This window comes from Ambystoma mexicanum, chromosome 6q, assembly GCF_040938575.1.
Source record: "Ambystoma mexicanum isolate Mex_15411 chromosome 6q, UKY_AmexF1_1, whole genome shotgun sequence".
Lineage (NCBI taxonomy): Eukaryota > Metazoa > Chordata > Amphibia > Caudata > Ambystomatidae > Ambystoma > Ambystoma mexicanum.
Window position 1 is genome coordinate 1,474,308,569 of NC_090937.1, and position 24,052 is coordinate 1,474,332,620.

A 24,052-nucleotide genomic window follows, 5' to 3' on the forward strand; every position below is an offset into this window, starting at 1 on the left:
GAGGACCTGGCACAGCATAGAGGGGTGTGGGCCCTGTCCCTTTTCCCTTGCCTGCCTGTGGCCTGCCCACCCTGCCATGCCACCACACCTGGCACAGATCGTTTGCTTGCTTTGTGTTACCTCGCACCCACCCCAAATTTAGAAACGCTATTCATGTGATTGGGCTCACTTCTTGTTAAAGAGACATTTTGCCAAGTTATGTACCAGTCTGGTGAATCTTTAATATCTGACGTTTTCATGTGTGATGTGAGGCCGGCAGGCGTGTCTCTTGCTGTGAGATTAGGTGTGTCTGCGTGGACTCTATTCGTGTAATGTAATGTAGTTGTTCTGCTTGCCATCTTTAACGTTTTTCCCCACACCATGTGACACCACCAGGTACTGGACTATGGGCCTTGTGAGTATCTACAACTAGTACGCACAGTCTATAGGAACCAAGTTTCTGCCTTGTGGGTTGGTGGCACTTTATGTTGGCTTCATATGCTATGACAGGGGCAGATTGGCCTTTAATCAGTTCGGGCTTTCGCCCAACGCCCAGCAGCATCGAAGGCTCAAGGGCTGCTCTAGTCTTGGTTTAGGCCTACCTCCTTGTGTGTGATCACTACCCTCTCCATTCCCTCCCAAGCTGCTGGACTGCTTCAGAGACAAAACCATTCAAATGCAAGGGCTTGTGAGACATGGACCTCCCTCCTTCAGTCATCATGGTAAACCTTCATCATCTACATGACTGACATTTCCTCGCAGGACACATAGCTCACTGGTTCTGTGCATGCTTGTCAGATCTGTGCTTACATGGCGTAAAACATGTCAGAGGCCAGGAAGGTCAGGATCATTTTTATTCAGTTCTGGAAAAAATGTGTCCCACTCAGATTCAGAGCAGAGTATTTTAGTGAGAACTTCATTCAACGTACTGGTGACACAATCATGCTAGCAATGGGTGTAGAAGTCGTTATTTATTTTTGTAGCTTTGCTTATGAGCTCAGAAGCATTCACAAGGTTGTAGAATATCAGCACCTATTGAAAAACCAATTCCTTCAACACTATCAGTGGAACTGGTGGAGGACACCATTAACCTACTTAATATCACAGGAGAATATGAGTATATACAACAACAACATTCTTGGACGAACAAGGCATAGAATCCTTTTTATTGGATGAATAATCGCTCAGACCCAAATCTAAATTCACACCAGGGTTATCATCAGAAAATGTTATTGATCTATTCCATAAAGCCATAAGCAATAACATACGCTCAAACTACCTGAAGAATACAAAAACAGACACATGACATTTCACAAAAAATGAAAAACTAGCCCTAAAGAGCTTGCAAAAGATTACACCATTATTACAAAATCAGCGGATAAAGGTGGAAGAATTATTCTGAAGAACAGAACTGACTAAGTACGAGAAAGAAAAGCACACCTTAACAGCAAGAAAACACGATCAGAAATTGGCAACCAATCCTCTTCCTGATCTAGAAAAGGAATGGAACCAGAAAAATAAATGCTGGTTTGAAGAAGGTTTACTACTTGAGGGAGAACATTAATATATGTAAAGTATGGATTCCGTTATGGCTACAAAATATTTTCTACCAAAAGTACACAACCAATATGAGGACGTTCCACCTCTCACACCTATAATTAATGGATACGGTTCACTCACTTAAAAAATCTCCCAATACATTGATATACACCTCCATCCACGAGCATCAGGACTGACATCCTTTGTCAAAGACACAAAACACATTATTCAACAGTTAAATTCAATTCCATGGGAAACCAACTATCTATTTGTCACTCTTGATGTAGTGTCTTTATATACTAGCATCCATCATGAAAAAGGAATAAAAAGTTCACAATACTTCCTGAAATCACTATCTATTTCCTACAAACAGCAAAATGATATGATCATATCAATGCTTCATTTTTCACTTAACAATAACATTTTTTGTTTCGATAAAGAAATCTACAGGCAACTTCAGGGTAATGCAATGGGGTTGAAATTTGTCCCTCTACGCAAACCTATTCATGGGCTACTTTGAAGTCAACTATGCCTGGAGACATGATGCCTTTACAAACAACATAACATTTTGGGGTAGATATATCAATGACATTTTGATCATATGGGAAGGAGAAACCTCAAAACTTGGAGAATATATGGAATATCTAAACACAAACGATTACAATCTCTCGTTTACAAAGAAAGAAAGCCCTATAAAGATAGAATTTTTGGATCTAGAACTTTTTGTGGAGAACAACAAAATACAGACAAGACTGTATTCGAAGCCATCTGCAGGAAATAGTCTTCTTTATGCCTCATCCAATCATCCGAAACACTTTATCAACAATATACCTTACGGTGAAATCTTACGATTGAGAAGAAACTGCAGCACTGAAACATCATGCAAGGAAAATTTAGACAAAACTGTAGCAAAACTTATTCAAAGAGGATATAATCCAAAAATTGTGTGTGAAGCGGTACGTAAAGCATAAAATATTTTCAGGGAATTCTTACTAACAGATAAACCTAAGGTCGCCACCAGAATGAAAAAATAGTATTAATAATCTAAAATACGACAAAAACATATCTGTATAGGTAAAATGTCTCAGAATCTAAAGCTATTTAGAAATCAAAAATTGTAATTAAAACTACAACTATTATAGATATAATCAGATCCTATTGTAAAGTAGTAAGGAATATGAATAAGAATCAAATTTGATATCACTTCTGAAAAACCCAGCACTGCATTATAAAAATGATATTTATCCACCTAGAGAAAATGTAACAATACCTAAATATGGCCACATCATGCAACATTGGCATCATGCTTAGTTCAAATACTAACCTTTCTTAAAAATGTCTTGCTTTGGTAAAACTAAGCACTCAAAATGGCTGTGCCGCACAACACAATGACATCATAATGTAATCACGTTAATTTACATCGTAACGCATGATGTCATCACGTATAGCAGCCATTTTGGACGATAACATGCAGAGATCTCAGTATTATCCTGTGCCCCTTACAGGAGACATCAGGATACAAACAGGAGCATCGTGCCTGTACAAAAAAGAAAATACAAGGAAGCTCTAGTAAGTAAAGCTTCTCCACCTTTACTACTCAACCTAGACTGTGCTGTGCTCCCAAATTAGAATTTCATGAATATTTCATGCCTCCCTCTTAGGAATCTTCAAGTTCACCTTTTCTTCATCTTCTCTTTTCTTTTTGGTTTATCTTCCTGTCAGTCTGAAGATTTCAGACAAAAGATCTTAATTATGAAAATACATTCATGAGTAACCCTAGAGCATAAGAAAATCTCACTAAAGGAAAACAGAATTACTGGGTGAGTAGAACTTAGGAACTAGGAAATACACTACTATTAGAAGATGGTACATATTACTTTGATGTATACTTATTATTTTGTAGACATCTCTCCTAATGAGCCCTACAAAAAGTGGTGAAACACGTGTTGAGAGAGAAATAGAAGCTCTTACATAAAAATATGTGTAGTGAAAAATTAAAACAAACAGATAACTGAAACTTGACATGTGTGCCTTTATTTATCTTCAAGTAACTGGTTGGCGCAGTAGGATATAATCCCTTCCCTCAATAAATATGCAGAAGAATAGTTGAACATTTTGTGAATGGGCTGGAGTCCCTTACTGCTTGAGCTGCTGGTGGCCTCCCAGTCTGCCACTGCGTTACGGGACCAATTTGACTGACTTATACCCTACTGAGCCCACAGACTAGCAAACCGTGGACACTGGGTGGGGGTAACAGCAGTGTTTTAAATTGCAGGTCGTCTGTCTGCTAGATGGATGAATGTTTAGGCTTTGGCACTGCGTTGTACACATTGCGTTCCCTTTGCTTACTTTCGAGTGCATGGTTGTTGGATCTTGTTTCAATTCAATTGGCTGCTGGAGGGAGTTGCAATTGGCTGACTGGGTCACGTGAGATGCGTGCATGATTTTGCTTGTTCCTTATGTGCTCACGTTAAGTTTAAAGGGATTCTCACTGCAGGTGGCTTGCACTCGTGCAAAGTCAGCATAGTTATGTTATGTGAAAGGTTCTTATACCACGCACTGTTGCCACTTGTAGTGCCAGTCGTGTGTTCTGGTTCTGCTCACTGTGGCCATTGAGTGATGCTTCGAGACTGATTTTGTATGAACGTTTGGTTTGGCGGGGTATCCTTTGACTCTTGATCTAAGTGTGCCACACTCAAAGACACGTATTATTGTTTGTGGGTGCATGTGGGTGGACGACGTTGCCCGCCTTTTTCAGAGGGTGGTCCCCGTCCCCCGATGACCGTTTATTTTAAAGGCCATTTGTAAAATGATAAACATTGGCTGTCTTTTCTGAATTTATACTGATCTGCGATTCGAACCGTTTGCAAGCCAGACACTTCAGCACTGCACCATATAACCTGATGAGCAATAGTAGACAAGTAAAGTTGAAATGTCACATTTCAGGACTGCAACTTCCAGGGAAAACATTGGTATTGAATCTTGTAATCCATAGTCTGTTAGGTGTGGGCCACCGTTTGACTCATGATATGGTTGTTGGTTTAAATTAGAATGTGTGATGCAAGGGTTTTGTCGCCGTTCTGCTTAATGGTGACTTGATTGAATCCCGTTAGTGAGTGTGATAAGTGCTTACCGCACACTAGAGGAGGTAGATGAGGGAGATTTTGGTTTTGTGTGGAGGGATAGTTGGTTTGCTTGAAAGTCTTTGTGCGTGAGTCCTACTTTCCCTACGTATTCATACTTCTCTCTTGTGAGTCCCCTTTCAGTGATCTTTCATTTCTGATGTTTCCAAAAGGGCAGTGAGGTGTGCTTCCTATTTGCTCTTTCGTCCCGGCCCGCATTTATGATGTAATGAGTGTTCTGTGAGTGCAATGCTTGTGAGTGAGATGCAGAATGTTCGATATGTGACATTTGAGAGAGGCTTGCTTGGAGAGTGTGAGGCAATGACTCCCGCCCAGCCGGAGTACAGGGATGAGTAGTGGCCAACTCTCCTACTCAGCCCCAGGCTACTGCAAAACCAGTAGCGATCCCAATTATAAAGGTGAAACAGGCACAGCTCAACAGGGATGCCTCCTTTGTCTCTCTTGTTGGCTCATGCCGAGAGCAGTCCATATCTTCAGGAGGGGTGTGAGCTGATGAAGCTGCAACACAAACAGTAATAGTATGGTGGTCCGATTATAAAAACATGCCCAACCATGTTCCTATATAAATTGAACTTTAATAAAAACGAACAATGCACAAAACTAGTTAAACACATTAAAGACCCACCTATGCAAAGGAATCAGAAAGAATGTGGACTTTGAGAATAAAGGGGGCACTGGGTGGATATGCAGGTGTGTTCAGAGAAAATATTTCAGCAGCAATGTCAGTGTTCAAGGATGTGTCTTTTAAAGGGAAGAGTGTGGGCTTAAAAGTCACTATGGTGCTTTAGGATGGACCACTTCAAATAGCTTTATCATGTTGTTTGGGTGTTCGACAGCATTGGGTGCTTTCCTGCAATTAAGCTGGTGTCAGGACAAACTAAACATGTTGATTCTTTGGCACATTGCATTGAGTCATCTTCCAGATGGGGCTGTCTGTGGATTGAGTCAGCTGTCAGATCGGTTCGAAATGATGCATCCACTGTGTTGAGTCTGAATTTGAGACAGGCGAGTTGATGGCTTTCAATGGGTTGAGTCGCCTTTTGAGTTGGGTCAAGACAATGGTTCTGTTGTGTTGAGTTGGTGCTCGCGTTGTGGCCAGTTAGGTGCTTTCACAGCACTGAGCTGATGGTCAAGCTGCGGCAGCGATGCACCTCAATACGTAGAGTCAGCATTGAGAAAGCTTGAAGAAGCAGGTAAGTGCTTTAAAGTGCCAAAAGCAGCACTGTAAGTTGTAGGGGCTCAAAGTGAGACGAATTGAATTTGAATTTCTTCATTTTTAAAGCGCGCCTGGCCCTCGGGCATCTGGGCGCATATCTTAGGCTAGGTTACAAAGACATATAATAAAATAATGCGACATGTAGTACATCAAAATACAAGAGAGATATTTAATCTCTATTTACAAAATTTATAAAAGCAGGTATATACAAGTCATATGCATAAGAGGTTTACATTAGCAGGTCAGAGATGAGAGATGAGAGATGAATCAGGGCCGTTGCTAATTGTCACTTTCCTGGAGCCACAGTTTAGTTTTACATTTGAAGGCATGCGGGGAGGGCAGTGAGTTCCATAATTTAGTTGCTAGTACCCGGAAGGTGCAACTGCCCGCTTTCTGTTGCTTGAACCTGGGGAGGGTGAGACAGTTCGCTTGGGCAGATCTCTGCGGTCGAATGGAGGTACGGGGTGTAAATCGATTGGAGAGGTATGTGGGAGCTTGGTTAGAGAGACACTTATGGGTGAGTTTCAGGGATTTTAGAGAGATTCTTTGGGCTACTGAGAGCCAGCCCATGTTGCTTCTGGTGTCTGAGATGTGGTTGTTTCTAGGAATGTTAAGGGCTGCTCTGATGGCGTTGTTCTGGGTGACCTGCAACTTGTTTAGGTTCCGTTGACTGGTACCCAAATAGAGCGCGTTGCAGTAGTTGATCTTGGACATGACAAGAGTTCTGGCTAAGATAATGAACCTTATGATAAGAAACCTTCTGCTAGCCCTCTTCTTGTCTCCAACTTCAGAGCAATCTCCCTTCTCTCCATCTCAAAGCTCCTTGAGCGCCTAGCCTACTCTCAACTCTCAGCTTTCGTCTCCTCTCCCCCCCTCCTCCCCACCTCTCAATCTGGTTTCCACCCTAAACACTCCACTGAGACTGCTCTCACCTATGTACTTAATTCTCTCCTCACCGCTCGCTACGCTAAGCAATCCCCAATTCTCATCCACCTTGACCTCTCGGCAGCCTTTAACACCGTAGATCCCCCCCTTACTTCTAAGCACTCTGTCCTCCTTCAGCTTCAAAGGCTCTGTCCTCTCCTGGCTCTCCTCTTACCTCTCCAACCAATCCTTTACTGTCTCCTGGGGCGGCCGCATCTCCACCAACTTCCCCCTGAACTATGGCATTCCCCAGGGCTCCGTACTCAGACCTTTCCTTTTCTCTCTCTATACCTCCCTTCTCGCCCCCGTCATCTCTTTTTTCGGCATCACCCATCACTTCTACGCGTACGATACCCAACTCTTTCTCTCCTTGTCTTCCTTCAGCTCTGACCTCCACCACACCCTCTCTTCCTGCCTTACGGCCATAAAAAATTACTTAGATGTCATCCCATCTTCTTTCCCTCAACACTGACAAGACTGAAGTGCTTTTCTTCCCTCCCAACACTCTCTCACCTTCCCCTCCCCCTTCATCCACTTTCTCCCTTCCAATCTCCCCATCTCTACCCACGCCCGCAACCTTGGCCTCCATATTGACTCCTCTCTCTCCTTCTCCAACCACATCTCCCTAACCTCTCGTGCATTTCGGCACCACCTATTCAACATCCGTAAGATCCGCTCTTCCCTCACCTTTCACGCTTCTAAACTCCTAATTTCCTCCCTTATTTTCTCCCGTCTTCTACTGCTACTCTCTTCTCTTTGGACTCTCAGTCTCTCACCTGACTCCCCTAAAATCCATCTACCACTCCTCTATCCGCACTATATGTCTTCTTGGCCCTCAAGACTCGTTCTTTTCCTCACTCTCTCAACTCGGCTGGCTCCCATTCCTCTCACAATTGAAATTCCAATTCCTCTGCCTTGTCTACAAATCTCTCCACAACCTCATTCCCCCCTATATTTCCTCCCTCCTCTCATTTTACTCTCCCTCCCGCTCTCTTCACTAATCTCCACCTTCTCACTGTACCCCCAGCTCCTTGTGCCTCCTCGCGATTCCGCGCCTTCCAACTCTTGGCCCCCCTCCACTGGAACTCCCTACCTCTCTCTATTCGCTCCACCCCTACCTACCCATCTTTCCGCTCCTCCCTGAAAGCCCTTCTTCTCCATTCCCCGCTGACTCTCCTTCCCTACCTCTCTCCCCCCTCAAATCCCTGCCCCCCTTCCCTTCCCCTTCTCTGAACTCTTCCCCCTCATTCCCCCCGAGGACCCCAATTTGGATACTGTTACCACCTTAGTGCGTTGGAGGTCAGCCGGGGTCCCCCCCTTCCCCTCCCTCCTCTGTGTAAATTGTTCTAAATACTGTATCACTGGTTTGTTTCATGTTTGTAAATTATGCTTCATTCATTACTGTACCTGTTGTTATTCTGTAAAGCGCTTTGGTGTAAAGTGCTATATAAACTCAATAAATATAAACATAAACATAAACATAATGCAGTTAGCCGTGGAGAGAAAGGGGCGACAAGCAGTAATCAGTTTGCACGTGTAGGCAGAGGCAGATGTAGCTGAGTTAGTTTGTCTGGAGAGAGACAGAGTGGAATCAAGGTAGATACCGAGGGTGTTGGTGTCATTAGAGACCTTGATGGTGTTGCCGTCAATGATGAAAGACTTGAAAGCAGGATCAAGTTTACTGCGGTGGTGATGTCAGCCAAGGATGAGGAGCTCAGTCTTACCATCATTAAGACAAATCTCATGTTGAGCCATCCAGGCTTGTATGACCAGGTAGACGTCATTCAATGATTTGGTGTCAGCCAAATAGTCTCCAGTGATAGGGATGAGTATCTGGGTGTTATTGGCATAATTTGTTAAGGTGACACCCAGATAGTCAGGAATATCAAAGAGAGGTTTGGTGAACATGTTGTATAGTGTGGGGGATACGCAAGAGCCCTGGGGCATGCCACAAGGAACAGGTGAGGGTTCAGCGGCCGCAGAGGGGGAGAAGACTTGCATGGATCTATTGTCAAGGAATGATCTGATCCAAGAGGTGGCAGCATCTGAAAAATTGGCGGCTGATGAGAGGTGTTGACACAGGATGCAGTGGTTGACAAGGTCGAAGGCTGCGGATAGGCCTAATAAGGTCCTCAATTTGAGTTTTCAGATCGATGAGGGCCATTTCTGTCCCGTGCCTGCGCCTGAAGCCTGATTGCCTGAGACCAAGACGTTTATTGGATTTGAGGTATTCCTGCATCTGGAGGTATGCCGCCCGATCAAGGATTTTAAGCAGGAAAGGAACCGTAGTAATGGGCTTGTAGTTGGTAGGTGTGCTCGGGTCGAGAGTGGGCTTTTTGAGTAAGGGGATGACCCATGCAGATTTAAGATTGTTAGGGACAATGGGCCTCATTACAACCTGCCAGTCCGGGTCCGTGCAAAATCCGTGACGGCGGTAAAAACGTTTCCGTGTCCGCAAGGTTGCGGAAAAACCGTCTGATTACACGCTGACGGTCGCGCGCTCCACACGGACTCGGAAACGTTGTTACCGCCGTCACGGAAAACCCCACGGAAATGGAAATAACGCAGCCACAAGTGGCGCAAAACCCGTTTCCGCCTCCGCCGCCACGGACACGGAACCGGAAATACCATGATCGCCAAAACAGGAAACAGAGAGGCGGCCATCATATAAAAGCACAATCCATTGCCATCCAGAGCCAGCACAAGCACAATCCTAACTCCGAGAAGCCAAAAGGGACCACCAGCATGTCTGCCAGAATTCCTGCTCAGAGGCAGCGCAAACAGCGCTTCAGCGAGGCGGAGCTAACCGTCTTGGTGGAGCACATTGTGGACAATGCGGAGATGCTGTTCAGCGCCGACCAACGGCGTGCCACACAGCAGCGGAGGAAGGAGATGTGGGCCGAAGCTGCACGGAAGTGCACCGCTGTGGGCGTGGCAGTGAGGAGCGTGAAGGACTGCCACAAGCGGTGGGACGACCTGAGGCTGAGGGTACGCAACCTCATTTCCACGCACCGCCAACGCAGCAGTGGGACAGGTGGAGGACCCCCTTCCCCACTGAGGCTGCAAGCATGGGAGGAGCGTTGCAGCAGCGTCCTCCACCTAGAGGGAATCCATGGGATCGGGCAGGCTGAGGCAGGAGTGAGCCCACCTGCAGATGCCGGTAAGTGCCCAAACATGAATGCCACATGTAAATATGCAGTTGTGAGTACTAGGCCAAAGGACCCATTAACAACCCACCCCCCCAGGCAGTGCATGTGTGGGCCAAAGGACCCATTAACACCCCCCCCCCCGGCAGTGCATGTGTGGGCCAAAGGACCCATTAACAACCCCAGGCAGTGCATGTGTGGGCCAAAGGACCCATTAACAACCCCCCCAAGGCAGTGCATGTGTGGGCCAAAGGACCCATTAACAACCCCCCCCCCCCAGGCAGTGCATGTGTGGGCCAAAGGACCCATTAACAACCCCCCCCCAGGCAGTGCATGTGTGGGCCAAAGGACACATTAACCCCCCCCCCCCCCCCAGGCAGTGGATGTGTGGGCCAAAGGACCCATCATGATCCGTATGGCAACCAATATCACAGATTGCATACACCAGCAATCAGATGCATGTGACTAACACTATTCAATGTACAATCTTAATGACGCTTGTGATGCACCCATCTGCCACCACAACAACACTAATTGCATGCCCTTTGTGTCCCCACAGCCGTTTCAAGTGACAGTGATACTGCACAACAGGCCAGCCAATCTGCACCGGCAAGTAAACAAGCCACCGCCACCACACAGTAGGATGCTGCCAGCAGTTCCGCACCTCTGGCCACATTACCAGCCACTACAGATGTGCGGCCCACCACCACCAACGACATCCCCACCGTCTCCACACTGGCTGAGTCTAGACAGGTGCCACGGGAACCTATCATGGCCCCCCAACACAACACCGAAGGCAGCAGCACTGCAGAGGGAGCGGCCTGCAGTGATAACAGTGCCCCGCAAGAGCACTCGGAAACGGGGCCACAGGGGGAGATGCCCACATTGGAAGACCTGGGCTCCTTCCATGAGCTGGGGTTCAGCCCCACTTCACTGGGGAGTCCCATGAGGTCGCCCACCCCATCCATGGCCGAACTGAATGCCCGCATGCAGCGGATGGAGGACCAGCAGGCTACCCTCACCCAGCTGGTAAAGAGGCAACTAGAGGAATCCAGGCTGCAGAGGGAGAGCTACAGCGCCTGAGTGCGTCGCCTGTCGAGGTCCATCGGACGCTTTGCAAGCACTATAGTAACCCTTGCACGCCATGTGCGGGAGGGCAATGACCACACCTCCAGGCTTGTAGAGGCCATGTTGGTTGGCCAACAGGCAAATCTGGCACGGATGCCCTCAATCCCAGATTCTGGCCAATCAAACACAACCACCCCATCCAGCTCCACTACTGCCAGTCCAAGGAGGCGCTCGAGTAGGCTAACGGGTCCCTCGGGCAAGGTTGCACAGGCACAGAAGCGCACACGGAAGTGATGGCATGTGTGTGGGGCAGTGCAGGACACATGTGGACTACAAGGATGTGAGAGGGGTGGGCACGTTTGGGTGGTGGGGTAGGTTGTTTTGGGGGTTTGAACAATGGGGTCTGGGTGGGGTGGGCACATTTGGGTTGTGGGGTAGGTAGTTTTGGGGGTTTGAACAATGGGCTCTGGGTGGGGGTGGGCACGTTTGGGTGGTGGGGTAGGTAGTTTTGGGGGTTTGAACAATGGGCTCTGGGTGGGGGTGGGCACATTTGGGTGGTAGGTGGCCCCGGGTGTACAGCTTCCCTAACCAATGCACCTCCTTCCCTGTTGTTATTACATCAATACATCACCATTTCAAATCAAGACATACATGTGTGGACATTGATCATTTATTTTGCAGTGCAACTATTAATGCATGTTCGTGCATTTCTGTGAATGTGCTGTGACTCAAAAGTAAATGCGAATCAGGGCATCCCGTGCTCTCTGGCCATCATGTGGACCCCCAGGGGGAGGCGGTGCCATCCCATCCCCATCTCCATCCCCATCCCCATCTCCACCCCCATCCTCATCTTCCTCATCTGCGTCTGGTGGCATTGGGATGTTCCTGCGCAGGCATATATTGTGCAGCATGGCATATACGAGCGTGATATTTCCCGTCTTCACTGGGCTGTACAGCAGTGATCCGCCAGATCTGCTCAGACAGCGGAAACAGGCCTTCAGCAGTCCAAATGTCCTCTCAATCATTCCACGTGTGCGGATATGTGCCCTATTGTATGCCTCTTCATGCCTGTTCCTTGGTCTCCGTACAGGTGTCATCATCCATGGCGTGAGTGCATATCCCGCATCACCTACATGGGAACATGTCAGTGTTTGTGGCATCATGTCCTCATCTGCTGCTGTGCATTCTTGTATCATCATTCATTCATGCATATGTACCATGCAGTGTATGGAGGTATGTTTTGGGCATCACGATGTATGTCGCTGACTGCATATGGGCCTACACATTAACTTGCATGTTTACTGTGCCCTGCGGGTGACATTTGATTGTGTGCATGTCACGGTGCAGTGCTGTCCACACATGGCAGAGTGACTCCACTGTACGGAAGTAGTAAATACATGTTGTCTCATTTACACGCCTCTCGTGCTTTTTGAGGCAGTGTTTCAATTGAGGGTGAGTGTCTGCAGTGGCACAGGGTTCATGGGACAGTGACGGGATTAGCTGTGTCAGCGTGTGCACGGGCACATTGTGGCGCTCTGTCATGTCTTCCTTCATTATGTTTGGCATCCATTGTGTATTTGGTAGATGGAAGGGGGGTGATGCATGTGCGGTCACAGCGGCACACTCACAATGCTCATTGGCCTGGACACACACACACCACTCCGACAGGGTTGTAGCATCGTCAGCTGTACTCACCCAATAGCCATGTGCTTTGTCCGGCATAGGGTTCCATGTACCGTGGCAACGTGGAATTCCACAGTACCATTGAGTCATGTGATGAGCCTGGGAAACGTGCGCAGCAGTGTGTGTAATCAGTTGCATGGCATCACAAACCATCTGGACATTCAAAGAGTGATACTGTTTCCTATTGCGGAACACTGCCTCAATTGCATGTGGTACTGTCAGCTCGACGTGGGTGCAGTCAACTGCGCCTATGCAATTTGGCGTGCCTGCTATGGCATGGAAGGCCAACTTGGTGGCAATGACCTCGGGGAGGGTGCGGGGTAGGGCTATGTGTTCCGACACATGGCGCAACAGGGCATCCAGTACCTGTACCAGGATTTTGGAGAAACAGGGTTGTGATATGCCGTGCAGCTCACCAACCGTGTGTTGATAGGTGCCAGTGCCAAGGAAATGCAGTACTGAGACAACCTTCAGGAGTGGGGGGATGGCGGTGGGGGTGTCAATTAGGCTGCTGATGTTGTCCTCAATCATGCCGGTGATGTGCAGGATTGTTGCACGGTCCAGCCGGTATTGTGTGTGGATCTGTCCTGGGGTGAGGTTCCAGGGTGAGGCCCTGATGCGTGGTATTGCTGGCTGGCAGCGGGGTCGGGCTGGCTGGGCAATGGGGTTTGCCATAGCTGCAGGGTTGGCTGGTTGCCGCCTGCGCCTCCTCCGCCTACACCTCCTCCTCTGCGCCATTACTGCCACCATGTGCAGTGCTGCCTGTTGGTTGAGTAGGCCCAGTCCCAGTGCTACTAGACCTGCTGCCTGCATGGTTCTGTGTTGTGTTGGGCTGGGTGTGGCCCTTTTGTAGCCTCCCAGTGGCCTGCTAGGTCCAGCTGGGCTGATTTGGTGCACCTGTGCCCTGATTCAGTTCAGCAGGCAGTGTATAACGCCATGTTTGCGGTGGCAGCGGTTCCCGCCACCGTGATCACGGTATTTACGCCATTTTTCTGCCGGTATTTCCGTGTCCGCGCTAGTTGTGATGCTCACGGTGTTTCGTGTTGACGGTAACGGAGGGGTTTCCGTGCAGACGGACTTAACGGGAACCCTATTTCCGCGGTGGCGGTTTAGGGTGGTGCTATTACCGGGGCCGCGGGTCATGATTGAGCAGACATGGAAACGGTGCCGGTATGGTTTTACCGGCAGTGTTAATTCCAGATCGGAGTACTTGCAATGAGGCCCAATGCCTATTTTGAAGGATGTGTTGATGAATGTGGTGATAAAAGGGGCTAGTTCGTGTGCCGCTTCCTTAATAGTTGAGGCGGCACAGAGGTCGCCTTGGCAGTTGGTTGGTTTAAGCTTGTTGATGATGTTTTCAACCTCAGATATACTGAGTGCTGTGAAGCTGTAGGGATTGTGAGTAGAGCCGGGGGAGGTGATACGAGTGGGAGGGGGGCTGGTTGTCAGTCTGGAGGCACGATTGATTGCCTTTAATTTTGGCTTGGAGCGTGGTAATTTTACCCAGCAGGGCAGCTTGTATGTTTGTGCACCACAAGCTGTTCTTACTACATATATCTGGTGGGGTTGCGGGAGATTCAAGTTCTTTGAGGATCTTGAAGAGCTCTTCGGTGTTGGATTTGGCTGGCTTCCATGATGCAGCCGTTGTAGGTGTCTTTCTTGGCCTGGAAGATGGCTTCTTTGTATTTAAGGGAGGCAATGGTTAAGTAGTCTTTGTTGGCGTCGGAGCGGTGACTTTTCCAACGAGATTCGGCAGGGGGTTTTGCTTTACGGAGTTCTCTTAAGTGAGGGGTGAACGAATTGAGGTGGGCTCGGGTTTAGGTTACCTCGATTTGATTGGGGCAATGGAGTTTAGTTCTTTAAGCATGGTCTGGTTGAAGGTGTCAACTAGTGCTGTGGGATCCGTGCATGAGGATGCAATGTTGTTTGATAGCAGGAGGATGAGGGGGAGTAGTTTAGCCTTAGTAATGTCTCTTTTCTTTCTGGTCTGGGTGGCAGGGGCCTGTTCTTGTTTGGGGCATTGGTCAGTGGTTTTAATATCGAAGAGGATTGTGTGATGGTCTGACCATGCACAAGGAGTGTTGTCCTTGAGGTTGATGCAGCAGTTAGATTCAGCTAGCCAATCAAGGGTTCTCCCTTTGGAGTGAGTGGGTTCCGTTATGTGGTGGGTGAAGCCCATGTCACTTAATGTGTTAGCCAGATCTAGCGCTGCAGGGTCGTTAGGGTTTTGGAATCCAAGATTGAAGTCACCAAGTGAGATGATTTGTGATTTGGTTTTGGCTTTATCAGCTATGATGGACATGATATCATCTGAAAAGGTTGAGATGGGTCTAGATGGTCGGAGGTGGAGTGTGTCAGTTTGATTAGGGGAGATGGGGAGTTTGACCGTAAGTAGTTCTGCAGATGGGATTTGTTGGTTGTTAATGCTTCTGAAGCCAATGAAGATTTGGTGGATGAAGGCGACAACACTGCATTTAGATTGGTTGGTATTGCGGTCGCATCTGATAATAGTGTAACCGCCAGGAATGACGAGAGCTAGTAGTGGTCCTGAGGTGCCATGTAACCAGGTCTCAGTTATGGCCACGAAGTCAAGGTCTTGAGTTATAATCAGATCAGCAATATCTAAGGCGTGCACAGGGAGTGACCTGGCATTAATCAAAGCACCTTTGATCAGAGTTTCTTTGGGGGGGAGGGTTGTTAGGTGGTGAGTGTATGACGTTACTGCAGGGAGATTGTGTAGATGAAGGGCTCTGAGGTGGGTGAGAGAGTCTCTGGGGTGTACGGGTATGGGGGAGGAATCTTGAACCTAGTCTTGCGTTCCTTACGGTCGTGAGGCAGGGTAGATTGGGCGTTGGTCTAGTGGCTAAGTGTTCCAGCCACAGTGCAGGTGAGTTCAAGTAGGGATAATGTGGGGGTAGGGAGTGAGTCGGAGTGCTGGCTGAGTGTGCCATGGCGAGCTTGGGTGTCATGCAACGTTTAAGTTGGGTGGTGAGGCTGCATAAACTGGTGAAGGCAATGGTGGCGAGGAGAGGAAGTAGCCAGGTGTTGTTAAACAGGAAGAGGAGCTGATGCATAATGAGTAGCAAGCTGGGTTGGGCTGTAATGCTAGAAACAGTTGGTGTACAATAGGGCTGCAGTTGCTAAATTCGAGGTAGACTGTGTATGCACAGACTTAGTAGATCGCTCGGACGCAACAGGTACATAGGTGTTGGCATTTAGAACATCTATGGGAATCACAGGAGTTGAGGGCGTTACACCAATCAGAATCATTGCAGAGCAGTTCTGTCAGCCTCGGCCGTCATTAACACAATATGCAGAGTGTTTAGCTTTGTTTACTCGGCTTGGACCGGCGGGCAGGGGATTCCAGCATGGGGTGGTGAGCACAGTACCTTTAGAGGTCGGATCGCCGCTAAAGGGAGCCTCAGTTGGGCAGGGGTTCTGGCAGACGGCAGAACAGGCTTGGACAGGCACCAGCCTTGCCGATGTGGGCCTTATTGGAGGTGGTCCGGCTCGCGCCGCCGGTCACGGATTGGTGCACAAGAAGGGAGCCTCAGCCAATGGGACGGCGGTCAGTGCAGCTTCTGGCTGTGGCTGCAGGTAGGTAAACGAAGAGCCGCCATCTTGAAGCGGTTGATGCCACGTGTTTGCCAATGGAAGAATGATGCTTACGGGCAAAGTTGCTTACGGATGAGCAAAATAAAGGAAGCAAGTAGACTTGCATACAACATCTGGTATTGGGGGGTGATTACCGCGCAATAAGCGCTAAGAATAATCCAGATTGAACAAATCACGCTGCGGTCAGGGAAGTAGCCAGCGGGCTTACCTAATGCAGCTGGGTTGGCGAGGGATGCTCGATGCTGCTCCTGCAGTGCACCGGAGCTCCTGCTCTAACAGTGTTCGTAGGCAACAGGCTTGGTCTGGGTGAGCTGACTGGAAGATGTCTCAAAGTGGTAAATAGGATTCCAAGCTGCTTCTGTGTGACTGGAAGGCCTGATCCCTGTCTCCATTGTCAAGGGGGTTCTTAATTCTGCACTTTCTTTCCAGGTTGTTTGTGGGGCACCTGTAGAGGTTCCCTAACCCCTAGTAAGCAGGATCCTGTTTCCAGTGCACTTGCACCTGAGAGGCCTTGCTTCACAGCAGTGTCACCTCTAATATTCCCTGTGGATGGTTAGGGGGCAGAGGATTCCTCTCCCTTAGAGCTCTCTGTTATCATCTCTATGGCAGAGGACTTTGTAATAGACTGTATTCCCAATATTTCATCTTCTACTGCTGAGAGTCCACAGATAAAGAGAAGGGCATCAGTCCCTTATAAAGGCAACATGTTACAGGGGGTTTGTCCAAAGCAAGCCTGTTGTCAGGTGCCCAAATCCAGATTGCTGCAACAAGTGTCCTGTGCCTTCTGACATCAGACCAGAGTGCTTTGTCTGTAGAGAGTGGGGAGGGGTAGGACTTTGCAGAGAGCCCTAGAAAAAAACAACCCTAGCAGAAACCAAGATGGTGGAACCCTCCTCTTGGCCCACACTAATCTCCAGACTAGACTAATTCCACCCCCTTCCGATGTCTGCTGACATCAAAAGTACTCCAGTGATCAGCACCTTGTGTGAGAGTGGCTTTGTTATGTTGTTATGTCAGGACTGCCTCTGAAGCACAGATTCTCAGAGAATCTCCCAGAGAGGATTCCTATAGCCTGGGAGGAAGGTGTTGCCTTCCTCATGGGATCAAAGAAGCAGCTTCCTTGGAATTGCCCCACATGGCTGTTGTGGAGACATACAGGCCAGAGAACTAATACCTATCAGCCCTGCAGTAGCTGGATCACTGCTCACCTAGCACAGGTATGTTATTCAAATGCTGTGGCTGTATAATTGTGTGACCCCCCTGTAGCCACCATGCTATAACACGGAATGGCTTATATTTACTGACTAGGTTACATAATTATTATATTTTCAATTGGAGGTGCAGACAATAAAAACTACCTCTGTCTTTTGGAAAATTGGTGTTCCAGAAGCTGTCAGGAATGGACATGTGATTTTTAAACCGGCCTTGCTGCCAATGCAGGGCTGGTGCTGGGTATGTGAGGAGGTTGTGTCAGCAGAGGCCCATTCGCGCACTGTCATTTCAGCCTGGAACATTATGAAAGGGGGGGCATAGTGGTCGGATTGCAGACCTCCCGTCCAGAAACAAAATTACGCACATCATTTTATTAATAAAAATCTAAACAAACAAAGGCTCTTACACCCTCACGGATGACCCTCTGTTACAGAGAGAGGGTGTGTCAGTGGATGTCCCTATTTCATCTTATACTTCTATGTATCTATGTAAATAATTGGAAGTTCTAGGAGAATACAACCTGACTTCACCAATAATTCTGTTAAAAAGAATACATTTTAATAAAAATGTGTAATTGTATAAAAACAAATACATACAAATGCACATATAAAAACTAACACAAGTGACATGTGCTTCAAGTGTTAGTCACTAAAGAACTGACCAGTTAAGCAACCACACTAATGAGTTTGTGGTTTGTTTTTATTAATAGGCTTACCCTGGATCAACTCCCTTGTAGTAAATACAAGCGAACTGGGACTAATACTTCATTTTAGCACACATTGGGATACACTACTCAAGACCTCACACCTCTATGACAACTCCTCAAGTGTTTTCTTCATGCCACCATAAATTGGGCTGTGGGTGCCCCCTGACCCTGGGTCATACGTTCCTCTGAAGAAGTTCCTGTCACTAGTTTGAAAGACTGAAGGAACGCCACATGTAGGGTTTTCACAGATATAACTTAGAAGTTTCGGTATTAGTATCAATGATATATGATGCACTTTAGGTATATGTTGACTCAGACATAACAATTAGAGTCACTATACAATATGGGTCTTTGATTGTATATATTGTGTGTTTTGCTGTTTAACTAAGAATTAAGGTTACAATGACCTGAAACTGTCTAGATGCTTACATGTACATTTGATGTCACTATAATATCTCAGAGAACAGATATAGATCAATTGTGAATCTTGCACATTGTCAGTTGTTCAGTGACTAACACTTAGTACTTTTTGAAGCACTTGTCACTTTTGTTAGTTTTTATGTGTGAATTTTTATGTATTTGTTTTTATACAATTACACATTTTTATCAAAATGTATTCTTTTTAACAGAATTATTGGTGAAGTCAGGTTGTATTCTCCTAGAACTTCCATTTATTTACACTTGAACTGTTGCTGATAGTGTGAGAATCCCATTAGTATCCAGAAACAGGTGTGTTTAAAACCTATGACTAGCTTGGGGGCTTCTTCTTCATTGTCTATGATATGTCAGGTTTATCCCCCCGCTATCCTTAGTTATACCTGATTTCCCTTCTTATAAATTTTCTGCTTCCTGATAGCCTGCCTTAAAGCCAACCAGTCTAATGCTGATGTGTAGAAAGATAACTGAGCTTGGCTGTATTCACCTCCTACACATAAGCAGTTTACAGTCACTGGGTGCAGGGATTGTGCTTTGCTGGAGAGTGAAAATGCAGAAAATACATGAGCCGTTGTAGGCAATCCTTGGTAATGGGGCAAATATTGTTCCATTTCATGGCAATTGTTGGCATGTAACTGGGCAGTTCATTACAAACCTTGACGGTCAGATAATTACATCAGGGGGCCAAATCAGATTCGGTGGTAGGCGAACGCCGGCCCCCACCCAAGGCCCACCCCTTAGGCGCCTGTCTGAGCCTGGGTCCATCCATTACATTCTTTTGACCTAGTGAAGAAGAGCCATTCCCCCGTGCATGCACGATTCCCAGAGGAGCCAGCAGTCCGCCTGCCTTGAGGTAAGCCCAAAAGGGCTCATGATGCTAATTCATATGCTCCTGACTAAAGCAGTGTGCCATGCGCAAATTCAAATGTAAAATTGTCCAAAAAGAAATCCTTTTTGAAAAAAGCTGGAATGTGCATGCTTTGACTAATTTAATGAGCGCATTGTCACCTTTTGTCTTCGATGTGTTTTTGCACCTCTTCCTACATTGGGATACTCTGTGCTCCATCTGAATCCTATCACAGGCCTAGTTTCAAACATGGCCACCGTGTAACTGCTGGCACCGGAGTGCCTGTCCAACCATCACTACTGTGCATGGCTTGGCCCTTGCCCATTCATTAAGACCAATCACATTCGCCGGCAGACGAACGCCAGCCCCAACCCAAGGCCCCCCCCCAAGGCTCCTGTCTGAGCCTGTTGGGAGCGTGCCAGAGCACAGAGCATCTTTCCACACCACACACACCCTGGTAAGCCTCTTCAGGCACATGCTCACCCGCCATGCATTGTTGTGCTCACGCTGCCCTGGACCAATTGCTTTTTACTGTGTTCACCCCCCCCCATTGATTGTTGTGCTCACCCTGCCCTGGACCAATTGATTTTTACTGTGTTCAACCCCATGCTTTGTTGTGCTCTGGACCAGCCAATTTTGACTGTGTTCACCCCCCCCCTGCATTGCATTGTTGTGCTTACCCTGCCCTGGACCAATTGATTTTAGCCGTGGTCACCCTGCATTACTAAATTGATTTTAGTTGGGCTCACCCTGTATCACAAAATTGATTTTAGCTGTGATCCCAGATGGAGCCTGACGCTTGCCCAGGGAATGAACGTAGCCAGGAAGAAGCATGTCGCCAGAGAGCGAAGCCGGCTTCAGCTGAATACAGACACTTAAAGCTGCAAGAGCTCTCTGCTACTCTCCTCTGCTGACTTTTAGTATTCAGCTCAAAACTGACACTGCTGTACCCACTAACATTAACATTGAAGGGAAGCCTGAGTTACCCCTATTTACTGCTGGCGCTTATGTGATCGGTGGAAACGTAGTATTGTCAATGACGACCCACTGCCCGCGCCATCCCTCCAGCACCTGCCCTACCCCTTTCCTACCCCTCAAAGTCACCTTCGGTCCGCAACCAAGGCACAAACTCGAATCCCGACTCTCCCTGACAGCCCAGCACCGCGCCTCCCAAGTCACATCAACTCCACAAGCTCAAAACTGCCCAGCAGGTGCAGGACCCTCACTGCACATCCTGCAAAACACCACAGCCCAGTGCCGGCATTGCTTCCCACACACCGACCACCACTGAACCTAAACCAGACCCACCACACTCACAAACCTCCTTGAAATCCCAAACATCCAACAGCCCTCACCAGAACTCACATAAATCAACCCACACACAGGAGACATTAAACGAACCACAATGGACAAATATTCTCTACATCGCCTTGCACAAATCCCCCACTCCAAAATCCAAAACAGTGACCACTCAACTACCAGTCCGAATAAGGAACGGTAGGCTTGACGCAAGAACCACCAGAGATATCCCATCCCACCTCCCAGTGCCCACGGCGATGAGAAATGATAATCTCAATGTAAGATCTCAACCCAGCCACACTACTACAAAATCGCATAAACAATATACCGAGGAATACACAACCAGCCACAAGAAACTTGTCAGCCATATATCCAGGCGCCCTCTTCCCCAGACCTCCTCTCCTCCGAACACAAACAATAAAGCGACCGCCAGGACCAACATCACTGGCAAAGACCAAGGGTTAAACACCAAAACGCCTAACCCTAAGAGACCACCCACACCCACCCCAGAACCCCTCCAATGCCCCACACTAAACAGAGCCCTCATCAATACCAGGCCCTGTCTGCACATCCACTGGACATTAATGACCTAATCACAACATTGAACCTACACTTATTGGCTATTACCGAAACTTGGCTTCACCAAGCTTCTGGCCCTGCGCTGTCCTTAGCACTTCCAGAAGGCGTCACTATTCCCAGATGTGATAGAACAGACTCTAGAGGGGGAGGGGTAGCACTCATCCACAAGGACTCCCTCCAGATAAGACTTTCCAGCTCCTCAACAGAAGGCCACTGCAAGCACATTTCAGTTAAACTTGTCACCGCACCCACTGATTCCATTACCATTCACATCCTATACCGCCAGCCAGCCTCTTCTCCCGCGTTCAAAGAAAACCTCATCCACACCATTGGGGAAAACATAAAACCCACACCTAGAGTGTTACTAGTAGGAGACCGCAACCTAGGCGACAAGCGTCGCTAATGCCCTCTCAGACCCAGGCTTCAAACACTGTGTCACATCCCTCACTCACATCAACGTTAGAACCCTGGACTGGATAGCAGACCTAAACAGCTAGATCACCATCATCTCCAACAATCCCTGCCCGTGGTCAGACTATCACGTCCTGGCATTGGTATCAGGTAATATTATCTCCACAAATGATGTCACCATATATATGATCGCAGGGAACGGCCATAGGTGACATTATTTGTGGGGATAATTTATGGGGTAAATGGGAGCTGGGGTGGCGGGGGTGTTCCCGCTTGCTTTAAAAAAATATGTGGGGTGCTGGGGTGTCCCCCGCAGGATCCATGGGGTTAATATTTCAGCAAAGAAATGGTGGCATTCTTGTATGGCGCTATTTCTGCGGGGATATTAACACATGTGGCCTCATTACGACCCTGGTGGTACGGGGTAAACGGTGCCGTAAAAGGTGCCGGCGCCGTTTACCCCGTACCGCCTCATTACGAGGTCCCTCGTGGGACCCAGGAAGCAACGCATGGTCAAACCAGGCATGCTTACCGGGTCCCGCGAGGGGAAGAGAGAGCAAACAACGGGCCAACTCGTAATGGCACATTGTTTGCTCCCTCTTCCATTCCCATTCAGCCCTATGGGGGCTGAATGGGAATGGGGAAGGACCGGATCCGGGTCTTTAGAGGGAGGAATTACCGGCCCTTCCGAACTAGGAATGGCCCGGTTATTCCTCATTCCGAGGTCCGGACCCGGACGCGATTTCCGCCGAACTCGTAATAAGGGCCATGGAATCCTGGTATTTACCTTCTCCGCCTTGAAACAACCTCTACCCACCCCACCAACACTACCACCCACATGGACACAAAGCTCAAAATAAATGTCCAAAGAATCGATCACCCCCCTCCTCGAGCCCGAGCCCCTGGTTTTAGAACACCTAGCCTCAAACGACCCTCACAACCTAGCCAAGATCTCCACAAGTACCTTAACCATAGCCACAGAGTCAGTAGCCCCACTCCTTCCCAGAAAAACTAAAACCACAGTCCATTGTAACCCTTGCTTCACCATTGATCTCCACAAACTTTGTTCCCAGAAAAGACAAGCCGAAGCTTATTGGAGAAAAAGCCCCATAGAACACTGCAAACTGGCCTTCAACAAGACTGTAAAAGTATATAAGCAAGCCATCACAGCAGCTAAAACATCAATGTACAATACCAGCATAGTCAAAGCAAACTCAAACTCGCCACAACTATCTAGAATACTTAGAGAGATTTGAGTACCCAGCATCATAACCCTCAATCGATAAAGATGAAACATTGTGCACCAACATACAGAATTCCATGTGCTCTAAAATCTGCCTACTTCAGAAAAAAATCTAAGACAAACGAGTGAAGACCAACGCCATCAACCCCCACCTCCACCCCTCTCCCCCGCCACCATTAGGTCACAGACTGATGCACCCTTCTACCTCTTTAGAGAAGTCACTGAGCTGGAAACAGCCAATATACTTAAAAACCGAAAACCAACCAAATGCAAAGGAGACATATGCCCAGCAGCAATCATCATGCCCAGCAGATCTAAGAGCGGAGAACTCTTATTGGGTCTTCTGAATAGCACTGAAAACCTGGCTCTTTGCCTAATCTATCTCCTACCGAGCCAATGCCCTGTATGCAAGCCACTTCTTTTCCCCTTGATTGTTGATTTTTTTGCTGTCATGACTCAAGCCAGTGTATAAATGTAACTGGTCTGCAACAGCACCCTGGTGCCTCAGGGTTTAGGCGCTTTACAAGCGAAAAAATAAATAAATATCGAGGAGTTTGATGGCAATCCTAGCTGGCCAAATTATGGTAGTCCTTGGAAATATAGTAGGTACGTATCCAGTGTTTGGCAATAACTTTTAGTGGGTCAGGTTTATGAGCATTTGATGACAATCATGGAAATTGTGGCAATTGGCTTTGAAATCATAGGCATTGCATTATTTGACAATGGGACAAGTACCCGGGTATTTGATACCAATACTTAGCAATGGAGCCGGTATCTCAGCAGTTGGTTTCAATCTTTGGCAGTGACAAATGCACTTGAACATTCGATGGACATCCACTGCAGTACGGCAAATGCAGGGTCAGTTGATGGCAATCTCATCTAATACCTGGGCATCTCATATCAATACTTTTTTTTTAAATATATTTTTATTTTATCTCAACCAAACAACATTACAACAAAACATAAATAAAACACTTCAAACAACAAAACCAAACGAACTAAAAATA

At 47.5% G+C, this 24,052-nt stretch overlaps 1 protein-coding gene across 1 annotated transcript in view; it reads right to left on the minus strand.

The window, feature by feature from the left end:
* Positions 1–24,052, minus strand: part of LOC138516789 (T-cell surface glycoprotein CD8 alpha chain-like) — a 179,522-nt gene that overhangs the window by 33,702 nt on the left and 121,768 nt on the right. The gene's annotated exons all lie outside the window — the stretch shown is intronic.